The following is a 22,057-nucleotide window of genomic DNA, read 5'->3' as shown; positions in this document are numbered from 1 at the left end:
TTTACAAGGAAGTACGCGTAAATACGGATTGCAAAGTGGCAAGTTAAATATCAAACTAGCAGTTTTGTGCACAAAACGTTTTTATATGATTCTGAAGACAATAATTTTTTTGTGACCCAACCACTACATTTTTTTGTATGTTATGACTTCGTATTATGCTATTTTTAATCTATTTATTATGTAATATTTATTGTTATTTCAGAAACAAAATATTATTTCTATTCTTTATAATTTGATTTATATTTTTTTCTATGTAGAGAGTTTATTTTCGCAGTGTTTTAAAGCTGTTGTACAAGAAATAGATACGTATACTATTGTATTGTAGACCCACTATTTATTAGTAGTAAATTCATGTAAATAAAAAAAAAAAAAATTATGTCAGTAAAATAATTTGATTTTGTGCGACAAATAATAATTCGATTTAAGCAATAATGTTTATAGTCTGAGGTTTATATTGATGATTAATATATAATTGCCCTGAGGTAGGTAATCCCCACGTCCGGAACACAACATCTACGTTCCACGTCCAGGGCGGTAAAAGCCGTACTTATGTACAATACATATAGCTGGCTAACGGGGCTCCGAGTAAATTTCTCGGATATGCATTTCTTTTGACCTGTTTCCACCTTCAGGTCCCCTCATGGATTGGATTTTTCGGCTACCTGCAGGATATGAACAATTTATGAATTAGGAATGAACTTAGAGCTGGCGATGTGGCGGCCACGGTCGAAGTTATTTGCAGGTGTAACGGAGACCTTTCGTTGTCCACATGCCCCCCGCGATAGCAAGCATGTAGTTAAGGTGCCCATGTTGTTCGGAGCATGGGAGCCCTGAAAGCCTCGGTGTGTAAGGGCCTGGAGTCAGTGCAGAGACTGCGCATCCGCTCTCTGCCAGGACATATGCCGGTTCCACCGGAGTACCGGAACGGACCTCCAGGGTTGGTAGCCCTGGAGTGGGGGTGTACCCCGGCGGCTAGCCTTACTACAGAAGGGATTTATGGTTCATGCAAACTGAACAATTAAACGTGGCAGAGGGTTCACGCAAACACCCTCGTTTAGAACCAGCCGTTTCGCCTGAGGCAAAACGGAGAAAAAGTGCGGAATCTAAAAGGATAGAGAATGAGGCTAGAAAAACCTTACAAAAAGCTTTTTTCAAGTGCAATAATGCACCGAAACCTAAATATTTGGTTATTACCAAGGAGGATGGAAATTTTTCGAAGGTGTGTCCTTTTCTCATCGCTCGGGAGATAACCAAATGCGCTGGTGGCCCTGTAAAAGAAATAAGGAAGACCTTCATGGGACTTCATGTTAAGACTGTAAATGATGTCCAGTCTCAAAAGATTTTAGGGCTTAAAAAGATTGGAGAACTGGCTGTACATGTCGATCCCCACGGTACGCTCAACGCCTCAAGAAGTGTGGTCGTCTGTCAGGATCTTCCAAATTGCACGGAGCAAGAAATTGTTGAGGAGTTGTCAACGCAGGGAGTCATAGAGTGTCGCCGATTGAACATGAGGAGGAATGGCGACGTCCTACCTTCAGCCTCTCATGTTCTCACATTTAACCGGCCTACCTTGCCGGAGAAGATTAGAGCGGGGATACATCGACTGGATGTGCGGGCATTTATCCCGCAACCAATGCGATGCTTCAAGTGCCAACGTTTTGGCCACACCGCCATCAAATGTGAGAGAACGCAAATATGCGTGTGCGGCGAAGAGGTGCATGAGGGAGAGCCGTGTAAAGAGCCCCCTACATGCATCAATTGCAAGGGACAGCATTCTTGTAGATCCAGGCATTGTCCTGTCTACAAAGAAGAAGTAGCTGTGCAGGAAGTTAAAACTCTGCAGAAAGTCAGCTACATCGAAGCCAAAAAGATTGTTAACGCCCGCAAACCCAGAGCAACATCTTATGCTCAAGCTGTGGCTACTGTTCCTGCTCCTGCTCCAATTGCTGTAGATGAAAGTCAGCTCATCAGTAAACTTGCTCCGACCTTGGCTAACATGATTGAAAGAATTATTGACATTAAAATGAAATCTTTCAATATTAAAGATCCAATAAAGCCAAAGATATTAGTACAGCCTCCTCCCGAAGATAAAACAGCGAAAGCTGCTCTTGCTATGAAGAAAACGGACGCCAAAGCAGAATGCCAAGTCCATCTTAGTGAGATTCATGATGACAAGAAAACGATAATACCTACAGAGACTGTTATGGAGGCTCCCAAGCCTCCTGCAACTAAAGTGGCCTCTAAGCCTCAGAGACCACAAAAAATCACACAGGGGGGCGAGTGTCCCCGCTCCCACAGGCGGTGACCGGTGCGCCCCCCGTGTTGGGGAGCGGCCAGGTTGCCGCCTCTCAATCGGCGCCTGAAACCGGCGCCGATCCATGCCCGTCATCGCCGGCGGCTTCGGTGGTCTCCGATTCGGAGACCGGAAGCTACACCGGCGACGACTTTCTCCGCGAACATGATGCCGTTCGCAATATGGAGAAGAAAAGAAAAAAAGGATGGCCGAAAGGAAAACCTAGGACATAATTTAATTAAAAATTAGCGAGTCGATTGTACAATGGAACATCAATGGATGTTTTTCAAGCATCCATGAGCTCCAACGTTTGGTACATGACGTAGACCCGATGTGTATATGTCTGCAAGAAACGTATTTCCGCCGAAATGAAAATTTTAAATTAAAAGGATTTGATATATTTCGGCGAGATCAACCGCCAAATGTAAGAGTTAGAGATGGAGTAGCTATATTAACATCGACTAGAGCTACGACCGAAGCGGTTGTTCTAAACACAAACCTACAAGCGGTCGCCGTTAGAATGAAGCGTCCGCTTCAGATCACTGTTTGCAGCATACACTTGCCGAATTTTGATTGGAATAAGGATGACATAGCAGGACTAATTTCCGAGCTTCCCCCACCTGTCCTACTGGTGGGTGACTTTAACGCTCATAATTCTCTTTGGGGATCGGATCGAGTAGATCCCCGTGGAAGAGAACTGTAAGGGTTCCTGATGAATTCAGAACTTATTATTTTAAACGACGGATCAGGAACCTTTTTCAATGCCAGAGATGGATCGACGTCCTGTATAGATCTTGCACTTATAAGCGGATCGATAGCACCGAGGTACAGCTTCCATGTCATAGACGATCTGCATGGAAGCGATCATTTCCCGGTGCAAATTGTAACTGATGTTACAAGAACAATATATCCCATCCCTAAAAGATGGGTATTTGAAAAGGCAGACTGGACGAACTTCACAGCGAGAACGATACTCCCAGAAACAACTGGAGTTATCGGAGACGATGTCGACGCCATAACAAATGCAATAATTGAGTCGGCATCAAGATATATTCCCAAAACATCTGGGAAACTTACGAAAAAACCCGTTCCATGGTGGAACTATGAAATAAGTGAAGCTATAAAAAGAAAGAAAAGGGCGTATAACGCCTTTAAGAAGCGTCCTAGTATAGAAAATCTTGTTGCCTTTAAGAAATACAGGGCGTATGCAAAACGTCTAATGATAGATTCGAAAAAACGATCCTGGCAGCAATACGTGTCATCCATTGACAAAACTACTACTGCATAAAATGTTTGGAGGAAAGTGAAGGCGATTTGTGGGCGCAATGATTTTGCTCCCATAACTAGCCTTCAAGATGAAGATGGAATAAAAGACACTCCATATGAAATTGCAGAGCTGTTACCCAATCACTTCGAAAAGGCCAGCAGAACGGCCAACTACGAAGAAGATTTTCGCACTAAAAAAGAACAACTTGAAGGTCTACTAAACTTCAGAACTGAGTATAATTACTCATATAATGTACCCTTTAAAATGGAAGAATTCGCGAAAGCGTTGAAAAATCAGGTAACACAGCTGCTGGTCCGGATGAAATCCACTAGAATATGATCAGGCAGCTGAATACCACTGCAAAGCGTAGATTATTAGAACTTTATAATAAAATATGGCGGGATGAAACGTACCCACAGCAGTGGAAAAAAGCTCATGTTGTTTCAGTACCAAAGAAAAATAAAAATTTAACAGACCCCAATAGCTATCGTCCTATTTCTTTGACGTGTGCTATGGGGAAAATATCGGAAAAAATGATTAATAATCGACTCGTCTGGGTTTTGGAAAAAGAAAACCTGATATCACCGTATCAAGCAGGTTTTCGGCAATACCATTCTACCACTGATCAAATGATCAGCTTAGAGGACGTTACATATAACAGCTTCATTAAAAGGAAACATTGTGTCGGAGTCTTCTTTGATCTTCAGAAGGCTTTCGATACGACCTGGCGTCATGGTATAATGCTCCAGATACATGAATGGGGCATTCGTGGCAATCTGCCTATACTGCTCAGCAACTATATGAATGACCGTACTTTCCAAGTACGAGTCAGTAGCGAATATTCATCTGTAAGAAATTTGGAAAATGGCACACCACAAGGTTCGCCGTTGAGTGGTACCTTGTTTACCATTTCCATCAATAAATTGATATTAGCCATTCCAGCAGAAATCAGCAAAAGCGTCTATGTTGATGATCTGGCAATTGTGTATGCCAGCAACAAGACTGCTATGGTGAGGTACAAATTGCAACGAGCGATCAATGCTCTAAATGAAGTTGCAAAGAATAACGTTTTCCAATTCTCACCAGAAAAAACGTGCTGTGTACACTTTTGTAGGAAGAGAATTCCTCATCAAAGTCCCGCGTTGACAATTGATGATAATCCAATACAATATAAAGACAATGTAAGATATTTAGGATTAGTATTGGATAAATCCCTTACATGGGGATTACATATACAGGACTTGAGTGATAGATGCAAAAGAGCCCTAAACATTATAAAATGTTTATCGAACTTAAATTGGGGCTCAGACAAAGAGACATTATTGAGATTGTATAAAGCATTGGTTCAATCTAAACTAGACTACGGATGTATTGTATATTCATCCGCTAGAAAGTCGCACTTAAGAAAGTTAGACGTAGTACATAATAGCGGAATAAGATATGCAACAGGCGCTTTCCGCACAAGTCCGGCGGCTAGTCTGATGTCTGAAGCCGGAATAATGCCACTACATTATAGAAGAGAGATCCTTTTGTTAAGATATGCAGAAAATGTATGGGCTTTCCCTGCTCATATAAATAATAAATTGTTTATGAATCATCCTATGGCTGCAGTATATGAACATCGTGCTACCTATTCCAGACCAGCCGGAAGTAAGTATCACGAATTAAGAAGAAAATATGAAATTGCTACACAAGAGACACTAGCGATTTCTACTAGAGAAATACCGCCATGGCTCTTGCCAGCGGTTAATACAAGTTTAGATCTCTCTCAAGGAGAAACAAAAAAGAAACCAGCAGTGATCATCCAGCAGGAATTTTTGGCAACCGTCAGTAATTACGAAGAACATATTAGAATTTATACTGACGGTTCTAAAACCGAACATGGTGTTGGATGCTCGATATATGTAAATGAAGAAGCCCACTTTTGGAGACTGCCAGTTGTGGCCAGTGTCTACACGGCAGAACTCACTGCAATTCAGCAAGCTCTTCGCTACACTGAACACTATTGCGAAGAGAGAGTGCTAATATGTTCCGATTCATTAAGTGCACTCGTCGCAATTCGGAACAAGAACATTAAGGATGTCCTAATTGCAAACATCCTGTCCATTTTATACGTACTAAAACAACGAGGACAGCGATGCGTATTTGTATGGACTCCGGGGCATGCTGGTATTACAGGTAATGAAATCGCAGACGAAGCTGCCAGAAAGGCAACAGTCTGTGATGATTTGGATGCATTTCCTGTAAGAGTGGCAGATATTAAAAACCGTCTAACAAACATAGTAAGAAGCAAGTGGAACGCTGAATGGAGGAGTTTAAATACAAAACTAAACTCAGTTAAAACTTCTCCTTATAAATGGAAAAGCGACTTTAAGTTGACTCGCCGTGAACAAGTAGCGGTGACCAGACTTAGAATCGGTCACACGCGATTAACAAATTTATATACGTTAACCGGCGAAGTGAGACCAATGTGCGGTGTTTGTAATAAAACACTGACAATCAAGCATCTAATAGAAGAGTGTACCATATATGAGGACTTCAGAAAGAGGTTCCGTCTTAGAAATAATATTAGTGCTGATCTGGATAATGGAAACGAAGAAAATATAGTTGCATTTTTACACGCCAGTGGACTTCTTAAAAGTCTATAAAATGAATGTTTAAAGCTGCGACAAAAGAAACTCTAAGCGGTAGTTTATATATATATATATATATATAGATAAAGAAAAACTGGTATTGCTAAGTTTTAATTTTAATTTTAAATGCATGCATATATATATGAGGTAGTCTCGAAACGTGGCTCGTATAGTGACGGGAGGCAGCCCTCTTGCCTAGGCCATTTTGGCTCACCTGCATTCAAGAGCAGTGAGTCGGGGTGTGTCCGATGATGACATGGGGGACCCTCAAGGGTGGATTGAGGGCGCGAGGCTGTGGGTGTACGCTGTGCATATCTATAGCCTGTTTGTAAGAAGGATTCAACTGCCACGGCACCCTGGCGTGACTGATATACTGCTCAACGGCGGTTCTGGTCGCCCCGAGGGTGCTTAAACAAACTATAAATGAGACTCGTAGAAGAAAGAAAGATGTGGTATGATAAGTTTTAATTTTAATTTTAATTTAATGGTCTTTTGGGAACCTATCTCAAATTTTAATATTGGGTCCCATAAGTGTTTGTGATTGTCCTCGTCTTTATGTCTTAAATGTTTTGTGTAGTTTGTGCTTTTAAATAAAATGTAAGGGCCCTTTACACCCTTACATATGACGATCCAGATGGTGATAGTAGTTTCTTCTAAAGATTATGACGCGGGCTAATGACCTTAGCAGTCGACGCCCATAAAAATTCAAAGAAAAAAAAATATATATATAATTAATCGTATACACTGAGAGAAAACAGAAAGCGATTGTTTTACTCTTTCTAAGAGTATCTCTCTGCAGAAACAAATACAACTAGCGTCGTAAATACATTTGAATACCTCATGTCGGGGCTGTAATTCCATCTTAAGATCAGACCCCAATAATTCTACAATATATAATACACTACTACCAACGTAAATGCTTTAAGTGTAGATACCACTCACAACCTTTATGCTAAAGAGAATAATACCGAAACCAATGATCTACAATAAAATAGAAAACTGTAGAAAATAAATAAGCCATAAATGGGGGAAAGTTACAGATTTTACGGAAAGTTGGAAAAAACAAAACTTACTAGTGTTAGATGGAGTGGAAAACTTTCTTTTAAGACAGTATTTTCAGTCAGTTTATAAATACGTAAAAATTAACCAAGCACACAAAAAAGTATTAATAATATATAATAGAATTTTAACGAAATATCTCTTTTTGCAGCTACTTAAACTGATTAATAACTTATTTAATTTTTTTAAATATGAGTTCATATTAACAATCCAATTATACTGAAATCTAATTAATTACGTGAGATGAAAGAAAATAAATAAAAATAATATCTTCTTTTAAGATACCTTTAGTTTTTCATGACTAAAAAATTGCTATAGTGTCAACTTTAAATGCCATATAAATTACATTCTCGAATCTATTTCATTCAACTATTTCAAACCAGCATCCTGCAGCTTTACGTACAGCTTAATTCGTATACTTTTTTATTTTTTTTTATTTTTTTATCTATTTCCCTTCACCCCAAGGCCGGACCCACGACGTCGGTCAACACAGACATGGGGGTGCTAGTTGCCTCTAACCCGTCACAGCAGTCATGCCAGCTTCTCGACTCTGTCGTACGTGACAGCTCTGTGTGACGGGACTCAGTCTTTTCCATACCTCTTACATTCGGAATCACCCGAAGGGGTCTCCAAAACAGGTTTTTTTTTCAAAACAGACCACATCCTAACAGACCGCAAGAGTCTCCTTTCAATCATCAGAAGTGGGATAGCTTAGGATCCCACCCCTCCTGAACGGGTCTGTGCGTCCATCCCAACTCTAACTCCCGACGAGGGGGTCAGTCCTCGACTTCCTCCAACATCTTCTTCCTCATAATCTTCGTCACCATACGGCTGACAATTTCCCAGTTACGTCGACTATGAAGCATCGCAGCAATAATGTATTCCGGTATAACCGCTCCAATTGCTCCGCCACTTCCCTCCTCTCAACCTCCCAGCGTGAACATTAAAAAATCGTATGCTCAACCGTGTCAGGATTATCATAATAGATGCGTATATCTGATCTCCTACGCTTCTTATCATTCAGATATTTGTTAAAACTCCCATGAACAGAGAGGAACAGGATAAGCTCAAAAGACACCTCCCCATGTCTCCTGCCTAGCCATGGCTTCAGAACGGAGATAATTTTCTTGTCCACTTCCCCGTGCCAGCAGCTGACCACATCCTCTGACAATTCTCTACCAGCTTACTACGTGCCTCACTCTTCAGTATCCAATCTACTCTATCCGCCGCCTCCTCAGTTAACAACTCAAAAGGCGGAAGTAAAGTATGACCAGCACTGCATCAGTAGACACAGACGTCCTGTACACAGTCCTGTAAGCACAGGAAACCTCTATCCCCAAAGTCCTCTTAAGGCCCACTAGACGCCTAATCGCAATGCCGATCTGCAATGCACGTCTACAAACTGGCACCGCATAAAGAATGACGGAGCTGGCCACCGAAGCTAAAATCCTCCTCTTCAAAGTACGAGGCCCACCAACTCTACACATAACTCGACAGACCGCCGCTGCAGTCCCACGAGCCTTGCAAACCATGTGAGGCTGAAACGACCGCTTACTGTCGTGTCAGACACCCAGACACTTTGCTTTGAGCACTGGCTCGATCTCGAACCCTTTCACAACTAACTTTATGGGCCGCAACCTCTGCTTGCCAACCATCACCACTAGTCGTGTTTTCCCCGCAGCCAAATTGAGCCATTTCCCCTCCAACAATTCTTCAACCATGGTTGAAGAATAGTACCTCTGGTTACAACTTCTTCCTCTGATCTGCCTGTCACCACCAGGGACAGGTAGTCGGCGAAACGCCGACTACCTGTCCCTGGGGTGTCGCAACCTCAACACTCGATCATATGTGAAGTTTCACTGGAACGGTTCAAGGACCAAACCCTACGGAACCCACAATGCGTAGGAAAACTTAGCTGCTCACCATCAGCAACACCCACCACATATTCCCTATTCTCTATTCTCTAGATAGCTCTGTACAAGTCTAACTAACTATATGTGGAGTTATCCCTCTCTTCACCAGCTCCTTCACAATCGATCTGAGTGGCAGTGTGTTTAAAGCATTCTGCACGTCCAACAACACCACCACCAGAATGGACCTTCTCCTCCATGTCAACTGAGCCGCCCGATCTACCAGGGTAATAACTCGTTCAGCCACCGTCGTGGTATGGCCCTTGCGGAAGCCAATCTGGTGCTCGCTAAGCCCCTCACACACTCCACCACAACAGTCAGCCTCTCCACAAGAAGTCGCTCAAACAGCTCACCAACGCAGCTCTGGAGACATAACGGCCTATACCCTTTCGCGTCCACATCGCTTTTCCCAGCACCAACTTAGCCACCCTCCACTCCACCGGCATCTAACCCTTCGGTTGCACTTTATTAAAGGCCGCCAGTATCTAGTTAGGGGTAACTCTTACCGCTACACTAACCGCCTCGTCCAGCACCCCATCCAGGCACCGACTTTTCTTACTGCCCAAGCGGCCCACAACCCTCCCTAATTCCTCTAAAGTAATCGGAGGCATCTCCTCCGCTACCAACTCACTAACATCTACCAAACTCCTAATATCAGGGAAAAGCGCTCCCACACATCCCACGAGCAAATCCTTCGACAGTTGGGGCAGTGCCCTTCCAAACCTTTCCATTTTAATTTTAAAAGCACTGCCCCAGGTGTCCTCATTCAACTGGCCGCATAACTCACGCCACGAGAGAAAGAGAGAGAAAATTTGTATTATTTAGTGTGTTATTAGTCCCACCACCATCTTGTTATATAAAAACATGAAGTTAATGAAAAAAAGTAAGTAAAAATTTGTATTAGCCAGCTTTCTCTCAAAGATAGCTGATAGATAGATATTCACTTCTCTTCCTCTTTAAATTAGTTTTATAAGCTAATACTGAAGCTATATAAGCCCTATTGTAGGCGGGGGTCGCCCCTCCTACTGGCTCTCTGCACCCGAAGTCGGACTGCCATACACTTCGACCTCGCATGCGCCACACCCTCAGTCAACCAATAGACCGCCTTCCGCACTGATCCACTGTTAGCCAATGATTCTTCGAATGACTCCGATAACAAATTTGTCAAGTGTCCCGCAGACAATTCTTCGATATGCTCCAGCCCCTCCAGGAGCTTTACCTTCACTCTTTCGAGCCCTACCACACTCATTATCAACTTAGGGCGACTTTCACTCTCCGCTGCCTTCCACAAATCTCGAAGAAAACTGCTTCATGGTCGCTACACGTTTCTTCCCTCAGAACCTCCCAGGTCCTCGCCGCCTGTACCAGCGCCCTAGAGCCAAATATCACATCGATGTACGAAATTCCATTTTCTCATGGAAGGGTTGTAGCCACCCCATCATTCAAATAGATGAGCCCCACCTCACCATCTCCTCCACCATATCTACCTCGCTGGTCAGTAACCCAGCCCCCCACGACACATTTTAGCGTTAAAATCGCCGGTCAGCAAAATGCTCTTTTTTACATCCTAGCCGTATGATACAACGCACTTAACGAACTATCAAAAACCTCCAACCCGGAATTCGGCGATATATATGCGCTAAACACGACCATATCACACAACTCCACCGAAACAAAACCTGAGCCCGACCTGTAGGACAGCACCGTTATAGCACTTTGGAGTCTAAATAAAGCTGTATTTTTTGCCTCATACGTATACCAACCTACCCCCTTCCCCACACGTAGGTTCAGTTCCGAAATCAGCAACACTTCCACCCTCCTCCTGGTAGCAATCTCGATGATCAAGTCATGTGCCTCCATATTTCGATTTACATTTACCTGCAAAAATCTAACTATCACGTAGCAAACACCTACCACTTCCCATTCGGTACCCAAACCCTCCGCATTTCAGACGCCTCGGCTTCTCTTAACAACCTACAGCATTATGGCCATCACCTCCACAATTAAAAAATCTCGTCGACCGATCCGTGCCAGTACACCTTCAGGCCATATGCTCACCTCCAAACACTTAAAGCAGTACATCTCCTCCTTCCTGATGGACCCCCTACAGGACACCCATCCCACCTTTATCCTACCTTTATCGACTATATGCTCCTGGCCAACACCGTTGGCTTCGCAACAGTGGTATTACCAAATTCTTTCCGTCCAGCCGCAATCTTCAACTTCACATCCTCCTCCCTTATAGTACCCACCAGATCTTCCTCCGTAACATCCTCCTCAATATTTTAAAAGCGTGGAGATAAACCAACCTTTCATTTCGTAAACTAACACTCACATCAGCTAATTTTTTCTTCATGTACTGCCGTACTCCTTCTATATCCTGCCTAGGGGCTTCAACTTGATTTAAACAGACTCATCACCCCTTTCCTTATGGAAACGATGTCTCCAATCTCCTCCTTTTTGACATCCTGCTTCACTTTCTTCACTAGATCAGCAAACAAAGTGCCCTCCTCTCTCAATACAATTGAACTAGCACCTTCCACTCCAGGTACTTGCCCCTTTCATCAAACTTCTTGGCCTCCAGGCGAATAACCACATCTCTCTGCACTCTTCGAGCCAGGTACTCCGTAAGCTTTTTATACGCCAAATCCATACTACCAGATCTAACACCATACGCTACTATTACCTTAAGCTCCTCCAGCATTTTCTGAGCTCTGTACAACTCTTCCACCGCTCTCTTCTCACCCTTTGATGAGTCAACTACAATAAAATTCGCCTGCCCCCAGACATCCTCCTCAATCTCGCCCAAAATCTTCTCCATTACGACCCTGTCAGCAACACCCTGCCCGGCACGTAACTTATTCTGGCCACCAGCCTCCTAATCCATCAGCCACTTGACATAATCAGTCCGCACGTCCTTATCAATATCATACAATACTACGATATCCTTCTCCTTCACGTCAAAAATTAAACCCTCCCCTTCTTTACACTTCACAAAATAGTCAGGTGACCACTTCTTCAGCACTAAATCGGGTGTACTCTCCTCCAATACACCCTCCTCAAGCTGCACAAGAACTTAATTGCGCGCGCGGACCGTTTGCATAGCCACCTTCGTAACACCACACCTCTTATCTACACCAAATGGATACCCTAGTTTCCTAAGCTCCTCCCTGCGCTTCATAAGTTCTGTAAGCCGCAGGGAGCACTCCTTGATTTCCAGCTTAGTATTTTGGTTGGCCGCCACCAACTTAGCCAACTCATTCACTTGAACCTGAACCTCACTCAACAGCTGGTCATAAGAACACGCCGTGAGGTAACACTGCTACCTCCTCATTCTCCTTCTGCTACCGCAAAAAACGGTACAAAAATGGGCTGTTTGTTGCGGAATTGAAATTTGTCTGCTAGAAGATTGGCAATGAAACTAATTAAAAAATTTTAATTTTACAAACACAAATCGAAGAAACTCTTATAATAAAATTTGTTAAAGCTTACTTCAAAATTCTTTTAGTAAACGTTCTGACCTCTTCACTGATTGTTGCAATTGCTCTCATATTGGGGCCGACTATTCCTGCTGATTCAGATTATATCTAATTAGGTAGTCTTATAGTAAACGGGGCTATATCTTAAAAGACTTGAATCTTATGAAATAGATAAACATACAGTAACGATACGTAAAAATTAAACTGACACAAATCAATTTCAATTCGTTTTCAACACCGTACTTGAAACCTATTTACCTTTTCAAAAAAACCGCCATTGATATAATTTACTATGATCGGTGCACAGCTGCACTGATAACCAAAGATGGTAACAGACGGGAGTGAAAATGTATTAGAGTATTTGAAAACATTCGGTAAACAAATTATAAAATTTAGTTCGGATTAGTGTTGCAATAGTTATTATTTTTAAATTCCTTTTTATTTCAATAATTTCTTGATGCATTGCCAATTAAACTTTGCTCAGTTGGTCGAAATTTTATTTATTAATTAGAATGAAATTTTTTATCCGTTATCGATTAATAATGAACCTAACCATTTCTAATGAACCGATTGGCTTAATTCAATGCGTAGTAACTTAATTTAGGAATTTAATTTAATGTATCATTTGTTATTTCATATCAAAAGTCAATATGAGTACAGAAATTAATTTTCTATAATATGTGTATTTTGTACAACCTTTAATCAGATTCGTATTACAAGATTAATCAGATACTGCTTAACCGCAGATTTTGTGTATTGCCGCTTTAATCACTTAAAAATGGTTAAATTACAAATGTGTTATTATCATAGCATAATCCATATTTTACCTCGCTAATTATTTTCTACTTAAAATTTAACAAAATATTCACAGTTAATTTTAGTAATAAGGCCGTCATAACTTACTGAACGGATATTTTTTAGCAGTCAGATAAAATAAAATATTCTAATTTATATCTCATGCGAAGAATTGCCGACTCTTTAGAACATATAATTTTTTAGTAGTTATATTTTTGTAAAAGATATTATGTTTGTGCATTAAAATATACCTCCAAACCTCCTAAAGAATGGGTTATTTACAGTTATTCAATAAGCCATAAGTTAGTGTTTATGCTGTACGGAATTAAATACGAGTACAAGTTTGTAACAGGTTGTTTACCGCACATTTTTACTTCCTTGTACGAAATAAAGCAGGTATTGTGAAAAATCTCCGTTTTCAGATTTCAACGGAAATATCCATTTTGACCATCTCTGAATCCATTTTTCCTAGTTTCGGCGTGACGTCTATACATACGTATATAGATACCGACATGTAACTCAATAAACATATGTGTGTACCCTATGTACGTACGTATCTTGCGTAACTCAAAAACGATTAGCAGTAAGATACTAAAATTTTGTATTTTGAACTGTTGCAAGATCTAGTTGTGCACCTCCTCTTTTGATTGCAATCGACTAAAGCCTAAATTCCAAAAAGATGTGGATTTTGAATTTTTTCTTAACTGCAGTAATAAGCCCTCATTGAGAGTTTTTCAACGATATATTATAAGTCGTGCTTATTTTCATTAGTTTCAGAGTTAAAGTCAAAAGAAATTTTAATTTATGAAATATTTGGATCTTATAAGGGGAAGGCATATCGGTTCGAATCAGACTTCATCCCCCTTTTTTTTTTTTTTTAACTTTTTTTCAATTTAAATATATTGATTTATTACTAATTATTAACCTCTGATTGTAAAAAAAAAAAAAAAATACTATGTATTTCAGTAATAACAATAAAATAAAAAAAATATCGTAAGTTATTAATAAAATAACATTTTATGTAGTTTTAATTTAAAAAAAAAATGAGTATATGTAATTTAATAGGCGTACAAGTAAGTCATGTGTGTCTGCATCAAATTTGGTGAAACATTTGATTATTCGTTTTTGTTTTCATTTTGCTGATGGTTACATCATAATAATTTCTAAAAGAAAATAAAAATAGTATTGGATAGATATGACATATTTATTTAAAGAGTAATAAAGGGATTTTTACTCGATTCTAATGTTTCAGGTAAGATTGTTTAAATAATAACTACATAAATATTTTATGTTAATAACTAAGATTTTAGCAACTGTGTCCTCTTTATTAAAGAATTGGAGTATCGTATCTCATTTTTAAATGAAATAAGTTTAAATGAAGTGCAGCAAAAAATATGTATATGTAATTTAATAAGAGTACAAGGAAGTTATCTGGTGTCCACATCAAATGTTTTCTGATATAAAACAATTGGGATTATTGTTTAAAACATGGTCAAATTTTTTTTTCGTTTTAATTCAAACATTTTTGAATCAATGGTAAAAAGTTGAACATTATTACGACTAACAATTCTATTCATTAATAGAACATAAATAATTGCGTATTATATATCTCTTTAATACATGGTGAAATTATATGTAAGTGTGTTTATTTAAATTTTATAGTAAATTATATTAACTAATACAAAAACTTTCCAAAATTAAATAATTTACTCGGAAATATCAGTTTTAATACAATGATTTCTAACAGTGTTTCCTCAGTAAATATAAAAATGTTTTTGAGTGCCGGTAAAGATGTTGCTGAATTTAAATTATTAAGATAATATGAAAAAAAAATCGTAAGTAATAAAGAGTAAAACAAACACAATTTATAAAGGAAAGTTTGTTCTTTGTTTATGGATTTACAAAGAGTTCTTTACAATAAAAAAACCGTTGATTAGATATTGTTATCTTCCATCCGTTATTAATTAATTTACAAAAAAAATTAATTAATTTCTAAAGCACTTTAATTACATTTCTAAAACAATTAATTTCTAAAAATGAACGAAATTAAATTAAATTCAAATTATTAAAACGGACACAAGATTAAAGGATCAAAAAATTTTACTTTTGTGAAATCTATAAATTTAATTTTTATAGAAAATTTAAAGGGATTCTATGGAGCATAAGTATATATTACAATGAAATAGGTGTATATTTAATGTTAAAAGCTTCAGAAAAAAAAATCACAACCTGGTTATAATCTTCATTAAACTGGAACATTGCAATTATAAAAATCTCCTTTTAAATCTTTACTATTAGATCAATTTTCATTTAAATTTGGATATATTGTAGTTGTATATCTGGATTCGTGCAAGGGAAAATTTTATTAAGAATGATTAAGTCTTTCTTGAGTTACGCTCAATTTAATGTCGAAAAATTTGAGAAAAGAAAATTTGTAATATGAAATGTAATTTCATATTAAATATTTTAAAATAACGAAAAGTCGGTCTTCTTGCGCAGAACTACCCAAGATTTGTTTTAATTTTAATTAACGAAAGAGTAGTATATAGTGTTTTTCTGTAGAAAATTCTGTTTGTAAATAAATGTTAAAGATATGTTGAGACCAAGGAGGGGAGTATAAAACGAACGGAATTAGAAGTGTTCCGATACTCTTTCCGTAATCCTCTAAATGGAAGCAACTCTTAAAGCATATAATGATATGTAATTTTTGATCCTCTAAAAGTAACGATAATTGTTATCGATAAAGTCCGTATTACTTAGCTGAAGATATCTGCCAATGAATATTTTTCTCCATATATATATATACTTCTTGAAAGATATTAATTTAAACTTTATATATCCTTCAACAATACGATTGATTTAATTAGTCAGAAATTAACAACCTGCTAAAATTATTGATCATAGCAATTATATATAATGAAGCGGGTGGAAAATTAACTCTAATTTTTTCATGTTATAGCGAAAAGTAGAGAGAGCCTTCCTGTACATTACCGTCTCTAAATAACATTCAGTTTAGTGTAAGGTATTGGTAATAAAAAACAAAAAATCGAAATCATCTGGAACTTTTATAAGATTATACATTTACCAGTTTTGTTCAAAAGATCGGGACAATAATTTTTATACAGAGGAGGCACACGGAAATTGAAGAAATCGAAGTTAGTTAAATTTCGGAGTTTACTGGAGAATCTTATGGAACGTGAACGAAAATTAAGGAAACGTCTTGAAAGATAAATTTTAGTAGAAATCTTAATTAGATATAGGGAGAACTGAAAGCAATTAAATGCCTTGGAAAGCTAGAATAAGAAAAATTGATCAGTTTCGTTAGCCGTGTGTTAACGGAAACAAAGGGTGTGTCTAAATTGGGATGGTGACAATAAAATATTGATTGTAATATTTTCTCAATTAATTGATGTTTTGTGATTACACTTTTGGAAATAAAACAAATCAGGGTAATAATAAGCGAAGATAGGAAGATAGCAGATTTTCTTTTAATGCATACTTTTATAGAATTTTATAAAGACTTGCCTATTTGCGGCTTTAACAAGCATATAAACAAGAAATAATGGCTAAATGTAGCCTATTTACAATTATCACATAGCATACACGCACGCCATTGAATTTTAATTTTATTTTCCTGAACTATAAAATTAATGTAATTTACAGGGTTACCGTACAATTATCGTGTTTGTTAACAAATGTTATAAAAATGAATAATTTTATTCAATATCGAAATCTAAGATAATTTTCCTGTTAAATTTTTTTCGGAATTTCACTAGAGGGTCTCTATATTAATAATTCTCTATATTTAATAAATTTTTCAATTAATTGTATCACAAAAATTAACTCTGTTAAAGTATCTAACACAATTAATTGTTTGATTAATCTTATTACAAAAAAGATATATGAGAATAAAAGTTCATGGTTCTTACAGAAATAAAAAACTCTGCATTTAATTAAAAAGAAATATATATATATAATAGGTGGATTGATATTTTAAAAATTGCGATACGTTATGATAAATTTTAAACACGTAGTTGAACTTAACTCGTTAAAATTATCTGCAGTAATGCTACAGAAATATTAAAACTTGAATTCTGTGAAACTTTTGTAACCAACTGCTAATTAAATTTTTTTAAGTTTAAGAATTCTCTATGAAGTAGATGAAAAATAATTATTAACGGATAAAAAGAAAATTCATATAACCCTTTCAATCATAACACTCCTACTCTACGTTACAAAAACTTGGCTTATTATCGTATTACATTTTTTAATTTTTTCTGAATAAAATAATAAAATGGAAAGAAATTGTTATTTGTCAAATGAAATTTCCAGTGAAACTTTTCTTTGATTATAAACAAGTTCTGTCTTTATAAATTTTATTGTTAAATAAAAAGAAAAACTTTTCATTTCAGGTTCAGTTTTTTGTCAGTTTTGTTTTAATAAGTATTCGTTTCATCTGTTATATGATTATAAAGCAGTGATTTAAATTGAATTTGCTCGTTAAAAAAAGGATATATTAATGATTTCTTGTCACAAAACATTAATATTAACAAACTTCAGCGGTATATGAGTTTAATAAAAAGTAATCTCTGCACCATTCCTTTTAATAAATCTTTTTTCCTAGAATTAATTGTTTGTTTTTTAAAATGATCTGCGTTTTATTGCAGAAATAATATTACCAGTTAATTTCTTTTTAAACGATGATTAAAAGTTTTCTTTTAAAAGTAATTATGTTATTTTATAAGCAAAAACTTAGAACTTCTACTGATGCACTATAAAAATCTAGATTTACAATACAGTTTAATTAAAAATTAAATTTCTTCATCAGGCTATAAGAAATTTACGCACATCTTTTGTATGCTCCGATATTACGCTAATTTTTACGTCATTATCAGTTTATAGGATATGAATAAGTCTTACTTAAATTATTCACTGATTTTTCTATACTTTAAGTCACAATTTCTAAAAGAGAATAACAACCGTAGGTTGTTTAGGCGTATTTTGTGTATAGTATGGTTTCCTTTCTTTTTTTTTACGTAGGAACTTTCGACCAAGTATTTACCTATTTCCTAATTTGTTATACTTTATGAAACAAATAGAACAATGAAAATTGTCAATCAAGACGCATTCAACGGGGATTAAAATAGAAGTTAGTCATGATGCAGCCAGTATATAAAAAAAATCCTGTTTTAAAATAACTTGCACAAAATATTACTACATTAAATAAATTTCTAATTAAACAGAAACAATGAAATAAATCAAATAAAACTTTAAAAATTGTTCGAGTTAATATTTATATTTTTAAGCAATGATTTTTTACGTGAAAAGTCAATAGAATGTGAAAAACTAACAAATAACTTTACTGTTTAAGTCTGCTAATATATAATTAATCTGAACCAGCATGAAATAAATTGATGTTTCCCAATAGATGTTTACGTGGAAATAGATATTCAACGGTTTATAAACTGATATTATTTATATTTATTTCTAGAGCAATCCCAGCAAAAATAACATTATCTAGAGTACGAGAAGATTAACTCATCAACTATTGTATAACTTATCAACTATTTTATACGTCAAATTAATAATAAAAAATCGGTTCCAATCGTTTTTAATCGCTATTTAAAAAATCAACTGCATAACATATTCACCAATACGATAATATGTTACGTGCGAATAGGTGATAGTCTCTGATATACAAAGACACCATAGCCGGAATAAAATTCCTTTTATTCTATATTTTTGTTTATGATACACGGCTTTCAAAAAGGGCATACCAACAAATTACAGAGGAAAGAATGTATCGACTTGCCTGTCAGCTTGTACTAATTGTCTTTAGCTGGGCCTACAAATAGTACTTCTTAATGTGTCACATCTGCTAATGAACGTTAGCGGCATCTGAGTGTTTATGACTTTACTTAATGCTGTTCTTAACAACATCTTCCTTGACATGATAAACTAATCTATTTAAGGAATTCTTGGCTTTTATTTTCTTCCTACCTTTTCCACAAGAACAAGACAGAATATATTACTTCTATATTCCTGGTGTATCATCAAGTGACCACAGATATAAGAATATTTTTATTATTTCAATTTCTTTTTTTTCATAACCCGTCATTGTATGGTTCTAATACATCTGTAATCCATTACAAAGCCTTCCTCAATAATGAAGAAAAATTTTGTTTCAGAGAAAGTATCCTTACATCTTCTGATTATTTACATTTTGATAATAATAATAATTCTTAATTATATCTATGATTAAACTTAATACAATTTCAAAACACAAGTACTATTTTAGTCTGGTATTCCTAAACAAAGAAACTTATAGTTACTTAAGTATATCTTCTACTATATTTAAGGTTTTTTGGTAGATATTTATTAGTCCAATTAAGTAAACATTTCCATTACTGTGAAAAACTTACCGCTTTGTTTTCCAACCACAGACACGTAATATAATTATAGTTAAATTCTTAATTAAAATTTTTATTTTATATAAAATATAAAGTAACCAAAACTGACTTTATTGATTGACTGTGGCAATACTGCGATTTAATTTACTTGATTTCGAGTATATAGAATAAGAATTATAATTTGTTTATCATTTAACAACCTTAATAATTACTGTTACATATTACTTATTAATCTTTCACATTTCAATTGTGGAACTTGCATCGACGGAAAAATGATCCAGACCCTAATATGGTAATTTTTTTTAAATTTTATGTGCCATTGTCATTGGTGTAGTCATCAAAATTCGATTCGGAATCGTGCAGTGTAATATATTAAATATTCAGTTTACCTTCATCATTTTTACTTAAAATAACCTGTAAATGGAAAGCGTCCGATAAATATATTTCTACATTATATTTCAGAGAAGAAAGTAAATAACACGTAGAAGCTTCCATAATATAATGGAAGCACTTGTATAAAACCATATTTTTTATAAGAAGATTGCATTAATAATAGCAGTTGCTTTTGATAAAAAATAAGAAAAAAATGCATAAACGTTTTCTCATCTTGAATTAGAAAAAGTTTTCATATGTTATCATTTGATTGAATCATATTCTTTTAAACAAAGCTGATTATGTAATTGCCAGCTGATGTTTACTAAATAAAGCTGCAATGTAACTGTTTTCAGAACATAGCTACTTTATTCATTAAGAATAGTCGCTGGACCACATTTTTAAAAAGTTTTTCTTGCGTAGTCATGGGGTTCGTTAGAACTTCGTCGGTAAGAGGTGATGAAGTCAACGAATTATGTTTACAGTTCTAATGTTTATGACCTAAACTAACAGTGAAATAAAAATTGGAAAAAAAATTAAGCGTGAAAACATTATATTTCAGATCAGTTAGATTAGTGATAAAGAATACTTTCAAAAAATACCTCGAATTTTGTTAGACAACTTTTTTTCCATTTGGTGAACCGTGGGACTGGAATATGTAATTTTATTCATTTTTTTTAATGTACCATTACGAGTCGCGCCGCTAGATAGCAGTACTTCGCTAGGTAACGTACAAAAAGTTGAAAATGTACTTGAAATAATAAAATTTAAAAGAAAATATACTACAGCTTGTTTTAATAGTAAATGCTGTTATATAAATGAAAGTACTAAAAATGAAACAATTTTTTTAATCCCCATCACTTCTTAAAAAAACATAAAAGTAATAGTTTACCAGAGATTATACTAGTTTTATTAAAAAAGGAAAAATGTGGTATGAAGTGAATGATATGACTATCAACAAAAAAAAATAAAAAATTGTCCGGTAAATTAAATTTATTTGTTCTAAGGTAATAATTCTTAATAATAAATCCATAAGATAACAATCACTAATTCATTAAAAAAAAATAAAAGCGTAATCTAACAAAACGCAAAGATAAAAAAAAATTACAATGAAATTGTAAACCGTACGATAAGAGTCTCGCAGATATCATTTCTTCCGCTTAAAAAATAAAAATTTCTGTAATATACATAAATTGTTTTTAACAAAACAATGCTGATACCAAAAAAGGTAATCACTACATTTTATTATCAAAATTTGTTATTAATTTAGAATTTTCTTTAAAAAAAAATACATATTAAATATATGTAATAGACAATAGATATACAATATTAGATAACAAACAATGTTTATGCGTTCAATTTAATAAGCAAAAGAAGAAAAAAATCTTACAAAAATCTTACCGGCCCGATTTCATTTACGTGTAATACATATCACATTTACAGAATAATACAATTCTTATGATTATGCGTTGTTTAATAAATTAAATCGGGCCAGTAAGAGTTTTGTAACAAATTTTTCTTTTTTTTGCTTATTTATACAATTTCATTGTAATTTTTTTTTTTGATCATTGCGTTTTGTTAAATTACGCTTTTATTTTTTTTTAATGAATTACTGATTGTTATCTTATGGATTTATTATTAAGAATTATTACCTTAGAACAAATAAATTTTATTTTTTTAGTTATACAATAAGCAAAAAAAAAAACATTGTAATGTTTATTGTAATAAATAATTGTATATCTATTGTCAATTGCATATATTTAAGGTGTATTTTTTTAAAGAAAATTCTAAATTAATAACAGATTTTGATATTTTAAATGTAGTGTTCTTACCCTTTTT

The 22,057-nt window shown here is 35.6% G+C and overlaps 1 protein-coding gene across 1 annotated transcript in view; it reads right to left on the bottom strand.

Annotated features, from left to right (window-relative positions):
• TpnC25D (Troponin C at 25D) overlaps nucleotides 1–22,057 on the bottom strand; it is a 60,467-nt gene that overhangs the window by 20,887 nt on the left and 17,523 nt on the right. The window lies entirely within an intron of this gene.

Source organism: Lycorma delicatula, chromosome 1 (genome assembly GCF_047948215.1).
Source record: "Lycorma delicatula isolate Av1 chromosome 1, ASM4794821v1, whole genome shotgun sequence".
NCBI lineage: Eukaryota > Metazoa > Arthropoda > Insecta > Hemiptera > Fulgoridae > Lycorma > Lycorma delicatula.
This window is presented reverse-complemented; position numbering and strand designations above follow the sequence as displayed.